Source organism: Xiphias gladius, chromosome 15, assembly GCF_016859285.1.
Source record: "Xiphias gladius isolate SHS-SW01 ecotype Sanya breed wild chromosome 15, ASM1685928v1, whole genome shotgun sequence".
Taxonomy (NCBI): domain Eukaryota; kingdom Metazoa; phylum Chordata; class Actinopteri; order Istiophoriformes; family Xiphiidae; genus Xiphias; species Xiphias gladius.
In genome coordinates, this window is record NC_053414.1 from 28132729 (window position 1) to 28146412 (window position 13684).

General features: G+C 39.9%; 2 non-coding genes across 2 annotated transcripts; both read right to left on the reverse strand.

Annotated features, from left to right (window-relative positions):
- Positions 1 to 8: 8 nt before the first annotated feature.
- trnaq-cug lies at positions 9 to 80 on the reverse strand. The gene has a single exon. It is a non-coding gene; the product is annotated as a tRNA-Gln (tRNA).
- A 295-nt stretch (positions 81 to 375) lies between these two features.
- Positions 376 to 449, reverse strand: trnai-aau. Its single transcript has one exon. It is a non-coding gene; the product is annotated as a tRNA-Ile (tRNA).
- Between the last annotated feature and the right edge of the window lie 13235 nt (positions 450 to 13684).

Sequence of the window (13684 nt, forward strand, 5' to 3'; positions counted from 1 at the left end):
AAAAGCTCAGGTTCCACCGAGATTTGAACTCGGATCGCTGGATTCAGAGTCCAGAGTGCTAACCATTACACCATGGAACCACATGTGACAGAAGCTGGTCCATAAATCTTATTTATAACGACCGATCAGGGGTGAACAATTGCGGTTTCCTAGGGGTTGACTGTTTTTATATTGACTACTCAATAGACTATAGGAAAAAATGTGTTTCTCAACGGTTCAACATTATACAATACTCGTAAACCGTTCTTTATCCCCGCTAGTGCTACCCATCGTGATAACGTTAATAAGTGTGGTGAGAAAACAATGAACTGAAACGAATAATTGTAATTGTAGCTAAAAGGATATTAGAACTAATAGTGCAAACAAAACAGAACTTGGCCCGTACGGGGATCGAACCCGCGACCTTGGCGTTATTAGCACCACGCTCTAACCAACTGAGCTAACCGGCCATACAAGTGGAACATATTGTGTGAATTAAATACGTAATATCAACTGTACATACTGGTTTATGTTTTTTGTTTTTTTTTGTAATAGTATAGAACAGAAAGCTCAGAAACTGGTGAATCCCTCTCACCAGCGTTTGCGCTCCTCCAGTCTCTCACTGCTTGGTCTCTCTGCCAAACACCACTAACACCAGCTATTTAGTATTACTTCTCTGTAACTTGCAGCTTTGTAAGATAACCTTGTAAAGGTAAATTAGCAATGGTCAATCCGCTTTACAGGGCAAACGGCTAATACTTTGGGCAAATTTCTTTTTTCTTACTTTACTCTACTTTAGGAAAGAAGGACGGCGTTTTGATTAAAGGGCAAGAGAACTATCTAAATTACATCAAACTGTAAATAAAACTGCAATTTTTTCAGGTGTACACTGATTGTTAACTAATGCTGATGCTTGCTAGGCATTCTTTGGTCCACAAATACACAGGTGACTTGTCAAAAACTCTGGACATGAACAGTTATTTAAAAAACCAGGAAAGTAATATATAAGGAAAAGAAAAGAAAACGAAAACATTTGTTAGTTTCAAACAGTACCAAATTTGTACACAACCCTGAAAAGGAAAAGGCCAGAAATTAAATCAAATTTTAGATATTTACATTATACCATGTTACCTACAATATATTTTCACTTATTGTATTGCAGTATTTGATGGGACTTGACATCAGGTTCCAATCTGAAGTGACTTTGTATGGAAGGATGTCTTTCAGAAAATGATGTAGCACATACATAGTAAAGACCGTTAGGTGGGTCCCGCTTTACTGCTTTATGTTGAGGTATTAAAGGGTTCCTGTGTCAAATCTAGTTTGTAAAATAATAGTGATAACTTGCTTACATGGTGCCTGTAATTCTAATATATGTGTGTATAGTCAAATAACTACAGGTCATATCTGGGACTGTAAACACTCCAGCGTAGGAAAACTGAATACAATCCACACAGAGAGTGGGAAGGGGTGTGGGACTCTTTTGCCTCGGCATTCCCAAGCAGGTTAATCTGACCATTCATATACTGTAATTGACTGACATATCGCACAGACACACCAAGCAGCAAGGTGAAATGTGTTGTATTACTGTTTACTCAAGTTGTTAATGGTATGATTTCTCTCCCTCGGCGCAGTTAGTGCAAGGTCTACCAGTCACTGTCTGCCAAAAGCTTTTAACATGTGTACCCACTTCACAGATTAAACATACACACCCAACCACACAATAATTGAGTTGTTAGGGGGAACAGAATTCGTAACTGTAACGTTTTTATGCACAGATATTTCAAGGGGATAACGGAATCATGTGATACACTGGCCTAAATGTCTCTAGATATATTTATTTTTGATTTTATTTTAATTTATTTGTCCTATATACAGTACTAGAAACAGACATTCTATGTATCCAAGCCTATCCTCGAAGTCTGATTATATTTCTCACAAAACTAGATGGCAGTGACATGCATGCACGCAGTGTTATGTGTGTTACATTCTCCTCTGTCCACTTTGTAAGAGTAGTAACAGTAGCAGAAAAGACAAAAGTTTTTACAGTTGCTAGATGAGCGAGACCATTAAGAGAAGATTCCTAGCCTTTCTAAAGCAAATAAAATGAGCCCACAAGGTAAGAAACACAGCAGGAAAGAGGATAACATTTTGTAAAAACCGGAATAAAAAGGCTATGATGCATTTATAGAAGTGTTTGTATGTGCTCAAGTGTACTGTACGTGTGCACATTTTTCAAGGTGACGTTGTAAAGCCATAAAATAAAGCCAGGATTAACCGTTTGTAAATTCATTTTGAATGTCTCATCAGAACATTTCAGAGAGGCGAGATTGTGTAACCTGTGTGGAGAGTAATGACTTCTGGCATCAGAGGCGGCATCAGCACTAGTATATGAGACTTACTCCAAGACCTGTGTTAGTGAATGTTCCATTAGTGGGGTCATAAAAGTGGCTTACAGTAGCCAGTATGTGCATAAGGGAAATATATTCACTCCATGCAAAATGCCTTCTGGCAATAAAGTATGGTAAGTAAAGTAGCTTTGAGGAGATCATTTTCTGTCATGATCTGGCATGTTCACATGGGGCGAGAAAATGGAATTTCACATATGGAAGGACATGATTAGAAAAGTAATGTTGGTGGAAAAACTGCAAAATGGACACTGATGTAGCCATCACTCTGTTGTAGAGGAAGGAGGTGAAGGAGGACAAAGAGCAGGGACAGGTTTCTGCCCCCTATGTACATTATGCAGCTGATAATGTCGGCAACATTTCCAACTCACCATCACATGCAACTCTTGATATGTTGCAGCTGATAGAATAGTTGACTGTACAAAGGTAGACTTTACATGCAAATTTTACGTGATGGAAGTGGTTGGTTGGCAGGATCTCATCCAAGCTATAATCGCCCTTTACTGGATGACGCATTTTGAGTTTTGCAGCAACCAACAAATAATTTTTCCTTCACCCATGGGAAATCAAGAGTATTTTGGATGATATCGAAAGGTTAGGACAGATTTATGATTTTAAAAATTATGTATAGTACTAATAGTCTGACAGATGGAAAAAACCCTCCCAACTTATGATGCAACTGGCAGCAGAGCTAATGGTAATAGAATCTATGGCTCACCTTATAATCACCAGCTTGGCACGTCACAGATGTTAGTTCTTACAAGTTTTTCATATGATGTCGTAATCAGCGACATCGTTGCTATCTCAAAGCATTGTCATCTTATGAACACGCACTGTCCAGGACGACACCCAACGCAGATACTTGTGTGGTGCACACACAAACAAGTGCCCGGGTGTTCTTCTTCTGGCTAGACTACTCTTATCAGACCAGTGTGTCATCAACAAACATCTCAGCTCCATCAGGGAAATACACGTAAACAGAGGTGTGTTAGTGTGTGTGTAAATCTGTATGTGGCAGTGTGTGTGTGTGTGTGTGGTTGTGTGTAGAGTAGGAGTGGCATTGCAGTTTTGTATAGTTTGGAGTGATTTATTGTCTGAATAACTTAGGACCACTATTTACTTACAGGTGGAGCGATACACATTTGCAAGAATACAAACAGTAAAAATCTATTGAGCAACTCGTATCTAGATCTCACCTGTAAACTAGGTGAGCAAACCGTAGATGTCATAGAAGTTAAGCTTTTGGAAATCTGATACTGAACCGAACACTGATGTACATCGAGACGCCGCTCAAGTTAAGTCTGTCAGCAGCTACTTTGTGACAAGCCCGCAACAGGTGTATCGTGTCACCGTTTGCGTATGTGCTGCACATGTACAGAGATGCGTTCAGTTCAGAACTTGTTACCACATCTCAGTACATGGCACTGAAGGAGCCACATTCAGTACCGCTGCTCAGCCACATCTCTGCCTTAGCCTCAGAGTTACTTTGAGCCGTATCTAGCACACTTTGAGGTGTTTCGGAAAAGCTGTCCCCTCTTAACAGACACACATGGCTAACTGCTATGTAATACTGCCTAATTCATGCTCAGAATGTGCTGTGTGACTGTGTAATCCTGCTTCTAAATCCCTTTCCTACCCAAGAGTTCAGCACTGCATCAAAGGATTGCTGTTTTTCTTTTTTTTTTTTGTCTCTTCCCCCTGGTTGGCTGATAAGGAACAGTGAGTGCAGCTGTATTTTCTTCACACAAGCACGCAAGGCACATACAAACACACACACACACACACACACACACACACACACACACACACACACACACACACACACGCACGTGCGGCTCAGTCAGTGGAAAAGTACTGGACAAAGCACAGAGTGTGACTGCACACCAACCCTCATCACTGCCATCACAAAGCCATGGCTGCCTTCTCAGTGTATTACATGACACACTGGGGTGCGGTGTGTGACGAAGCTCATTATTTGATCACTCAAAGCATAATCAGTATCACTATTACAGCCATAACAGCCACCGCTTGTGCATCATTTTATGTGTCACAGTGCTGTGAGGGGGTTTCAAGGCTGTGGTTGAAACAGATTAATCTCTCTTCGCAGTCTTTCGAGTGTCCATGTGCGGGGAAAATAAAACCCTCAGATATAAGAAATGACAACATGCAGCATGTTCAGTAGAAACAACATGGTCAAAGGCCAGCATTTCAAGAGTGATCCATATATAATTATTTAAAACTTACAAAAAAAAACATGATAAAATCGCAAGTTGCTCAGACTGACACAGTTCACCTGTCATATTTCCTTTAATGCTGTACAAATTTACACATTGTTTTAAAGGAAATTTGGTGGTAATTTGATTTCTGACTTTATTTGGGGGTTTACGGCAGTTAGATTAAGTCAGCACATGTAAATGTCTCGTCTGACTAACCCACCTTAAACCGATTGCTTAAGTAATATGTTTTTAATGTGCAAGCAAATAACAAGCAGCTTAAAGGATTATTTCGGTTTTTTTAGTATTTTTAGCCCATTTAGTGCTTAGTAGCGGTACAAATGGCCTGAATTTAGGTCCCATAAGAAAACACATGTTGCAGGAGCAGGCAGTTTCATATTCATGTAGGCTACTGTACTTAAATACAATTTAAAGCTACTTGTACTCTTTGTGAATTATTAATGCAATTGAAACAGTGGCAGAAGTGTGGCCATTCTGCATAATTAGTAGTTTTACCTTCGATACCTCAACGACATTTAGCGGATACTACTTCTTTGTTTTTGCCTAAATAAAAATTTAAATGCAGGGGTTTTTGTATTGTGATACTGCTATTTTTACATAAGTAAATGAAGAGTGTAAATGGGGAAGTAAAACTTCTTCCTGTACTGTCTGTGTCATCATTCTGCCAAATGAGTATTTACAATGTGAACTTCTTCATCATCATTCTCCTTCTGTCTGCAGAAACACATTAAAGACTGTATTTCCTCAAATAGTGACCGGGACCTTTATTGACCTCAGCTGCAGAAGGTACCAGGCCTTTATATGAAGCAGGTTTTTATTAGAGCCAGGGCCTTATTTCTAATTCCCTCTGTCTGATTAGTATAATTGGTCATATTTTAGTAGGAAGCCTCGCTTTATCCGCACCCATTTGTCCTGTTAAGTTACTGCATTACGCTGTCAATACAAACTCAACGCTACCTGTAACCATTTCAAATTAAAAGCCCCCTGGTGTGTCAGTGGACAGAAACCCTTCATTTCCTATCAGGGCCTTTATTATGAAACATTGTACATTACTACAAACAACAATTGGCCGAGACATTAACACACATACGCCCACAATGACTGAAATAGGACAATACCATTTAGATGACTAGACCAGCAAAGTAATGAAAATGGCATGATTTTAGCCTGCGTTGAATTGATTAAATTAAAGCGGTAGAAATGTACATTATGCTTAACAGGCATGAAGAGTTTATCCACCTATGTTTTTTCCCAGGCTGGTATGTGGCTGCAGGCCTTTATTTGTTTGTATCGACCACGCCCCCAGCCGTTGTCGAACACTTGGTTTTACCGGTTTTGATGTGAAGAAATATCTCACGTATATGAAAATATTAGAGGCTGTTATTATTAAGATCAACCATGCTTTGTCCTACCATGAATGCTATGATTCCAAATACAAAGTAAAGTCAAGTTTCTTTTTAGTCTGTACCTCTTGCTTGCCCATACACTTTCCATCCATTGTTTGTTATTCGCAGAGTAGTGTGATCTGGTGTGTACCCGTTGCCATTGTAAACAACATAAACTATCTGACAAAAAGGGACATGAAGTATGATGTTTATATCCATGTATATGTCCTCTGTCCTAAGCATAAGCTGTTTCTTTTTACTTTTAAGGCTCTGGTTTAGATTTTATTAAGTTGTCTGTTGTGTTATTGAAAAAAAATGTCCAGCACAGACGTCTATCCTATATTGTACTTTGCATTACTAACAAAAGTGTGTTGTGTGTTTGCATTCCTAAATGTTTTTTCCTACCTTTCATGCAGCCGCAGGTTTCCCTTTATTTCCATACAGTTGAGAGAAGTTGAAGTCACAGGTCGCATGCTAACACAACTTTTCAAATTAGTCTCCACCTGCACAATCATGTGACTTTGGCACCATTAAATGCAGACACGATGGTAACAGTGAATATAAAGAAATGAATGGAAACCAAAGGCTTGGTGCAAGGTTAAAAAAAAAACTTTAACATTTTATCACTTCAGATCTTGCTTTGGATGACAATCAGCAGTAAGGTTGAATGTAAATGATTTCTAGTAAATCAACTAAAACTTGTAAAGACACTCTTTTGGTGAGTTGAATTTCATTCCCAGCACTGAAATGATTCACATAAACTGTAAAATTACTCATGGCATTGGTACAACCCATCAGATGAATACACAGATTGTCTGTGAGTGAATATCATAACATCTCAAGACAGAAGCTGCCCCATAAAATAGTGAGAAATAAGAAGGGTTGGTTTGGCAAGGTTTCAAAAAGGAATTTCTACCCAAAGAGGAGATGGCATTGGTGTGTTTCTCTCTTTTCTGGGAAGAAGTCCTGACCCTGGCCTGAAGACTGGGATGTCAGTTCTCAAATGACCAAGGGGGCTGACATTTCAGACCAGCTGCTGAAGACCGGTTAACAGGGACAGAGGGACATCTTTGGGACGGGATAAAGAAATGAGAAAAACGGTTTTCAGACGAGAGGACCAGAAAGGAGAGTGGAGCCAAGACAGAAAACTAGAGGAAAGAAGAGCAGACTGGTCACAATGTTTTCCCATAGCTCTCTGGTCCATGAGGAGGATGTGTCTGAGCTCTCCTAACGGGGAACTAAACATAGCTGCGTTGTAAAGTGCTGAAGGATGTTATTCAAACATGCATGGTAATATATCTATCTACATTTCAAGTTAGCTTAAATGTTATTTAGCTAACTTGACACTAAGCATTCTAACATTCTGCATCACACAGTACTCCATGGCTGTCAGATGAATATCAACATCAACAGTTTAAGCTCCAGAGCATCTAGTCCTTCCATCTTTTTTCTATCTGTTTTTTTTATGATTTAAAGACTGGTTTGCACTTCTATTCAAACCCCTAAACTTATCTGTACCTAGCAGGAATATTTGAATGTGCTGTGACATTTGTTTTTCAGGGAAACCAATTAGCTAGGGACTAGCTATAATTAAAAGCAACAGTATCCTTTGGTTTGAAAGATGAGTTCATCCTCCCAATTAGAGGAGTTTGTTGACTGCATCCACCTGTTATAAATAGTGTGAGGGGGAAGTAAGAGCATGGTCCTAACTCCACTGAATTGTCAGCTGTTTTAACAAGAGGTAATTTCTTATTCTTTTATTTAACATCAAAGCAGCGGTTTTGCTTCCCGGGTTTTTCACGAACCCGCTCTTTTATTAAGTCAGACCCACCTTTTAAAATAGAGTGTGATCTTTTGCACTAAACTAAAGCACCACAACCAATTAAAAGAGCTACCGGGGTTATTTCTTTTAGAGTTCTACAGTGCTCTATTGTGTGGTGGACAAGCCAGATATAAGTGAAAGTTCTCAGTTTGACCAAGCTGAAGGAGCCTGGCACACAGTGGAAGAACCCAGTAACACAAACAGAGTGAGTACCAGGCCCAGCTTACCAAACAGTTTCCAGTCCTTAACAAAGTCATGTAGGCGATGCATGTCGAAGCCACTCAGCATAGTTGGTTGTTTAGCTCAAAAGTCGTCTAAAGTGGCAAATAGACAGTTTGCCACTTTAGACTATAAAGTGATAAAGTGAAACTTGGTCACTTGAGAGCATTTGCACTTAAGTAATCTGTATTAAGAGTTCTGTTTGGGATGTTGGTGTCCACCAGACAAAGTGCTGGTCTTTTGTGTCACGCATGGATTTAAAGTTGAACATGGTTGCTTAGCACTGTATTTCCTAATTTATCTGATTATTTGGATACGTCTATTTAGATTCTGTGAATTTAAAAACCAATTTTATTCCCAAAGCTGTTGAACAGGAATAGCAATGTCCATGATAGCTTACTTGACCAAATGTATCTGTTTGGATACTTAACATTAGGTTTCAAAAAAACAAAACAAGACTACGCACCCATCTCCCTTAATCATTGATATCTCAGCAGCTCTTTTGAAACCCTGCAGGTTTCTTGGACATTCAAAATCAAAGAGCACCAGTTGTCAAACCTTTGTTCCTTGAGATCAGGTGGAGTCAGCTCTCGTACTGACTGCTGACTGCTCTATGTGTTTACAGGGGGAAACAAAGGCGGCAGTTTTGAGAGCGAGACACACTAAGCAATTTTACTTGTGGCCGAAGGGAACGAGACATTAAAGTTGTGCCTTGGACCATGTGCTTTCGCAGTGAGGAATTAACACCGGCCTCTGAAATGTGTTGCACGAACTGCTCTGGTGTGCGCCACAGTTTATATTTATACATAGACTGCCACAGCAAAACCCAATTCTCAAAATAGAAATGAAATAAAACATAGAACTTCCAGGAGCTATTACTTTCCTGGGGTTTGTGGTGAAAAAGCAACTCCTCCCCCTCATGTGGTGTCTCTCATTCACCAGCTTGGCAGAAAAACGTAAAGACAGAGAAGCTAAGCTAGGAACTAATGTCACTTTAAACCCACTCAACTACTGAAATGCTGGTAATATGTCGTATTTGAACTTTAAACAAGAGTCTACAGTCACGCGAGCAGCTCTGTGAGGCTGTGCTTTGGCACAGTGGTGCTTTGAACTAAATGCTAACATGCTCTCAGTGACAATGCTAACAGCTGATGCTTATCAGGTATAATGTTTACCATGTTCACGGTGATATATTGAAGAGGTGGATACTGAGATAACATTCATTCACTGTTTACTGGGCCACATCACGCACAGTGCACTTGCGCCATTACAACACTTGAACAGGGCCATGTTCACAGAGGTCCAAAATACAAAGTACACATATTTACCATACAACAATTATGTGATCACTATACCACATTACCACCCCCCATTAGCTGAGAACGGTATCCTTCTAAAATAATTTCCAATATTATTAAAAATATTGATAAACATTTTTTCTCTGAACCGAACATCTGTTGTCTGCTAATTATTAACAAAAGCGACATAGGGCCTCAGTTTAAACTCAATAATTATGCTTTCAACATTCCCTTATGTAAAAGGTGAGTGTTCAGACAGTGTTTGTACATGCATATGGTCACTGTCCACTGCAGTAGTATACAGTCTTCTGGCATACATCGCTTTGGTGGTTTACGCATTCAGGTTGAGCACCTCAGAGCTGAAGGTCCGAGCTCTTCGGGCTCTGGTGTCTGCATCGCAGAGTCAACAAGTTCTTGAGAACTGCTTCAGTCTTTACCAAAAAACTGTTCTGTCTGTAATTCAGGACCATCAGTATCAGGTTCAACAGTGATTCGAGCTCGCAGCTGGTCTCCATGGTGTCTGTGTACTGTATCGGAGTCACGGTCTCTGACTTCATACAACTGTCTCAACTGGCCTGACTGTCTCACCACTAATCCCAGAATCCACTTGTAATCTCCTCCCACAGTGCTACGCGGATACACAGCTTCGCCTGCGAATAAGAGATTAGACAAACTTCTGTTGTAAGCACAGAATGCAGAAGTGATGCGTGTCACGGTTTTCGTTTGATTTGTTGTTAAAGTTACCAACACTAAGTTGCGACTGTATTAGTACAACTGAGTTAAAAAAAATGTTAGCTAGCTCAACGAGATAACGTGGCTAGCTTGTGTCGATCAAGGTTGTTCCTTGGTTAATTCAGTCATTACACACATGATCATATTAAAGAGAAAGTATAACTGCAGATACTGTAGCTAATTGCTTCACATATTTTTCTGTTGACGAGCTGACGTGTGAAACCGTGGGAGTAGCAAGATTGTTATCTACAAAGGATAAAAGGAGGAACAAGAAACAGCTCTCTGTACCCTCCAAATTAATCACAGAGTTGAATCGATGCCCTTTAGACAACAAAAACTCAACATTATAACCTTCACGAAGGTAGGATTTATTACAGGACTGTTAGACTGCATTAGTTTGAGCTCAGTCTACCTAATGAACTGAAAACTATATTTGCTTATAGGCTTCATAGAAACATACCAAAATTTTATATTTTAAGAGTAGCGGAGTGCAGATACCATATCCCACCAACAATAACCCAGACAAGCTCTCTTCCCCATTTTGGCAAATATGTCACTAGTGTACATGGGACATACAATTAATCTGAGCTACAGAGTCATTTACACATATTTTCTTTCAGCTACTGGTCTTCACCTCGTGTGTATATTTCTCTGTGTTTGTGTGTGTGTGTGTGTGTGTGTGTGTGTGTGTGTGTGTGTGTGTGTGTGTGTGTGTGTGTGTGTGTGTGTGTGTGTGTGTGTGTGTGTGTGTGTGTTTGTATCAAGGGACAGTCCTAATGCAGTGGAAGAGACAGAAAAAGGGCTCCCAAGACTGCATGGTCTTGAGGTGGGACCGGGTCCAGGGAGAGAACACTTGTTACTGAAAACAACCAGGGCACGGGGAATATATTCACTCTCCTTTGAGTAGTCTCTTAGAACATGTACTCACGCAAAACCACAAAATTGTCATATTTTTGACAGTTGTTAGAAAGAATTTAAGCTGCACAACACAGCTCCTCATGTTTATGGCTCCCTGTGACTAATAATGGTGAAAAAACAAAGAACTCATACTGATGATTCCAGTATGAGTTCTTTCTCTGAAAGGAGCACATTCAATTCACATTCTTTTTCCCTGTATCCTCATGCTAAAATAAACTGTAAATCCACACTTTATAGATGATTTTACAAAATGATCGCTCACTGCTTGGTTCTCTTAAATTGGCAGTCTGTCAAATGGCTATAATTACTACATAGTTCATTTGATACATCTGAAAATACCCACAAATTTAAGATGAGAGTTTGCACTTGAAGTCCATAGTCAGTATTTAAATTTAGATTCAATGTACTGGAGTACAGAGCCAAAGTAACAGAAAGCATGCCAAAGTCCAAATGTGTATGGACCTAATTGTAGGTGTGTACTCTCACTTCTGTAATCTCACCCTCATGAAAATATTTGGGACAGCATTGGCTTTCAATGTGTATTTAATCTATGTTGCTCAATATATTAACCTTAACACGGTTTCATCTTTCTTTACTAATCCCAGTTCTCCTCAGCAGTGACAGGCTCGATTCAGCACAAGATCCGGTCTCCCCTGGGGCCTATGACATGGTCTTCTTCCAGTGGTGTAAAATAACTAAGCACATTTACTCAAGTACTGTAATTAAGTGCAAATTTGAGGTGCTTGTACTGTACTTGAGTATTTCCATTTAATGCAACTTCATACTTCTACTCCACTACATTTCAGATGGAAATATTGTGCTTTTTACTCTTCTACATTTGTCTGACAGCTTAAGTTTCTTTTTACTTTTCGGATAACATTTTTACTGTCCTTCCTGTCCGGTGAAAACCATGTACCCCAAATATGGCGATTCTGAATGTTTGTTCTAAATTGAAGGATTAAGTGTTCCTTTATGGATTGAGAAAATTCTCTTACTTCTTAAAATAAATAAACAGTTTAAAAACCCTCTTGGATTAGCTGGAAAATGCTTTTTCACACGGCGGAAAACAGGCTGTTTTTCTGAGCTCAGGAAAAGCTGACTTTTTAGAGATACGTGGTTCTCACAGGACAGCGACGCTGCAAACATGATGCTTCTATATGACGCATTACTATAGATTAAACTACCCAACAGTATATAAAATAGATAAAATAACTCAACCTCGCTGTAAATGTTCACTTTCCCATTCACTTGGGTGAGAAAGTGGTCTCTGACTTTTGGACCCCAAAGTATATAATTGTTAAACACTGACCGGGAACATTTTACTGCACAATGGGTAATTTTTTAATGAGGATATTTTTTTTCTCTGATAGGGACAGTGTTCTGGAGGCATAAGCAAATGGTCGCTCTTCGCCATGTGGCATACTGTGTTGGATAACTGCTCTGATGCCGTATGCAGAAGCATTACATGCTAAAGTGAGGGGTAAACCGGGGACATGGTGGGATAAAACCTGATCACTACTCTGAAGTTCCTTACATTTAACTAGAGCAGGCTGTTCTACCTCACTCCACTTGCAATTAACATGTCCTCTGAGCAATCTGTACAGTGGTGCTAAGACTGTGCTTTGTTGTGGCAAAAACCCACCATAATAGTTAATAAGTCATAAAAAAACCTGGAGTTATTTGATCTTGGTAGGAGCAGGAGCCTCCTGTATAGCTCTCACCTTGTCCTTTGAAGGTTGAATGCCATGTTCATCCAGTACATGGCCTAAGTACTCTGTTTGAGTTTTGCCAAACTTGTACTTAGAGCCTCTCACTTGTGGTCCATTTTCCTGAAGGTGTTGCAGGATTTTCTGAAGGTTGTGGAGATGTTCTCTTTCTGAGCATCCCATAATGAGCAGGTCATCGAGGAGAACTACCACTGCTAAATCTTTCATCAAATTTTCCATAATCCGCTGGAATATGGAGGGTACAGAGCGAATTCCAAAATGAAGTTTGTTATACATAGACTTCATTTCACACAACCCTGTGTGTGCTGATGGTAGTGTATTTTGTTGAGTCACCCCCTAGCAATATCTTCTGGTAAGCTGTTGCTAAGTCTATCTTACCTCCACCAAGGGTTGCTAAAAGCTCCTCCAATTGAGGCAGGGGGTAGGTGTCTCTTTCAACTGCCTGATTTACTGACACTTTATAATCCTCGCATAGGTGGAGCGACATGTCTCTTTTCTCCACTGGCACTATTGATGCTGCCCATTCACTGTGCGTGACTGGACATATAATGTTAGCTTCCTCCAGCCTCCAGAGCTCTTTCTCTACTCTCTCTTTCATAGAAAATGGGAGAGGTTTGTGTTTGCAAAATTTAGGAGGTACATCAGGTTTAACTATGATTGAGGCTTTTATGTCCTTAAGAGTAATTCCTCTCTGAGCACTTCTGTGTGTTTATACAGCACTTCACTTAGGCTTTTTTCAGCCTGCAGGCAAATCCTATTTGTTTCTCAAATCAGATGTTTTGGACAGACTGTCCTCATTGTTTTTTGCAAGTGCTCAGATTGCATTTGTGTGTCCAAACATCACCAACCTATCTGCATGGGTTGCTCCGGTAGCGATGTAGGCGTAGCTACGCTGGTGACATGGCTTTCCAACACAAAAGCCCTCCACCATGGCAGAGGTAAGAATTTCCTCCTATAGGTTC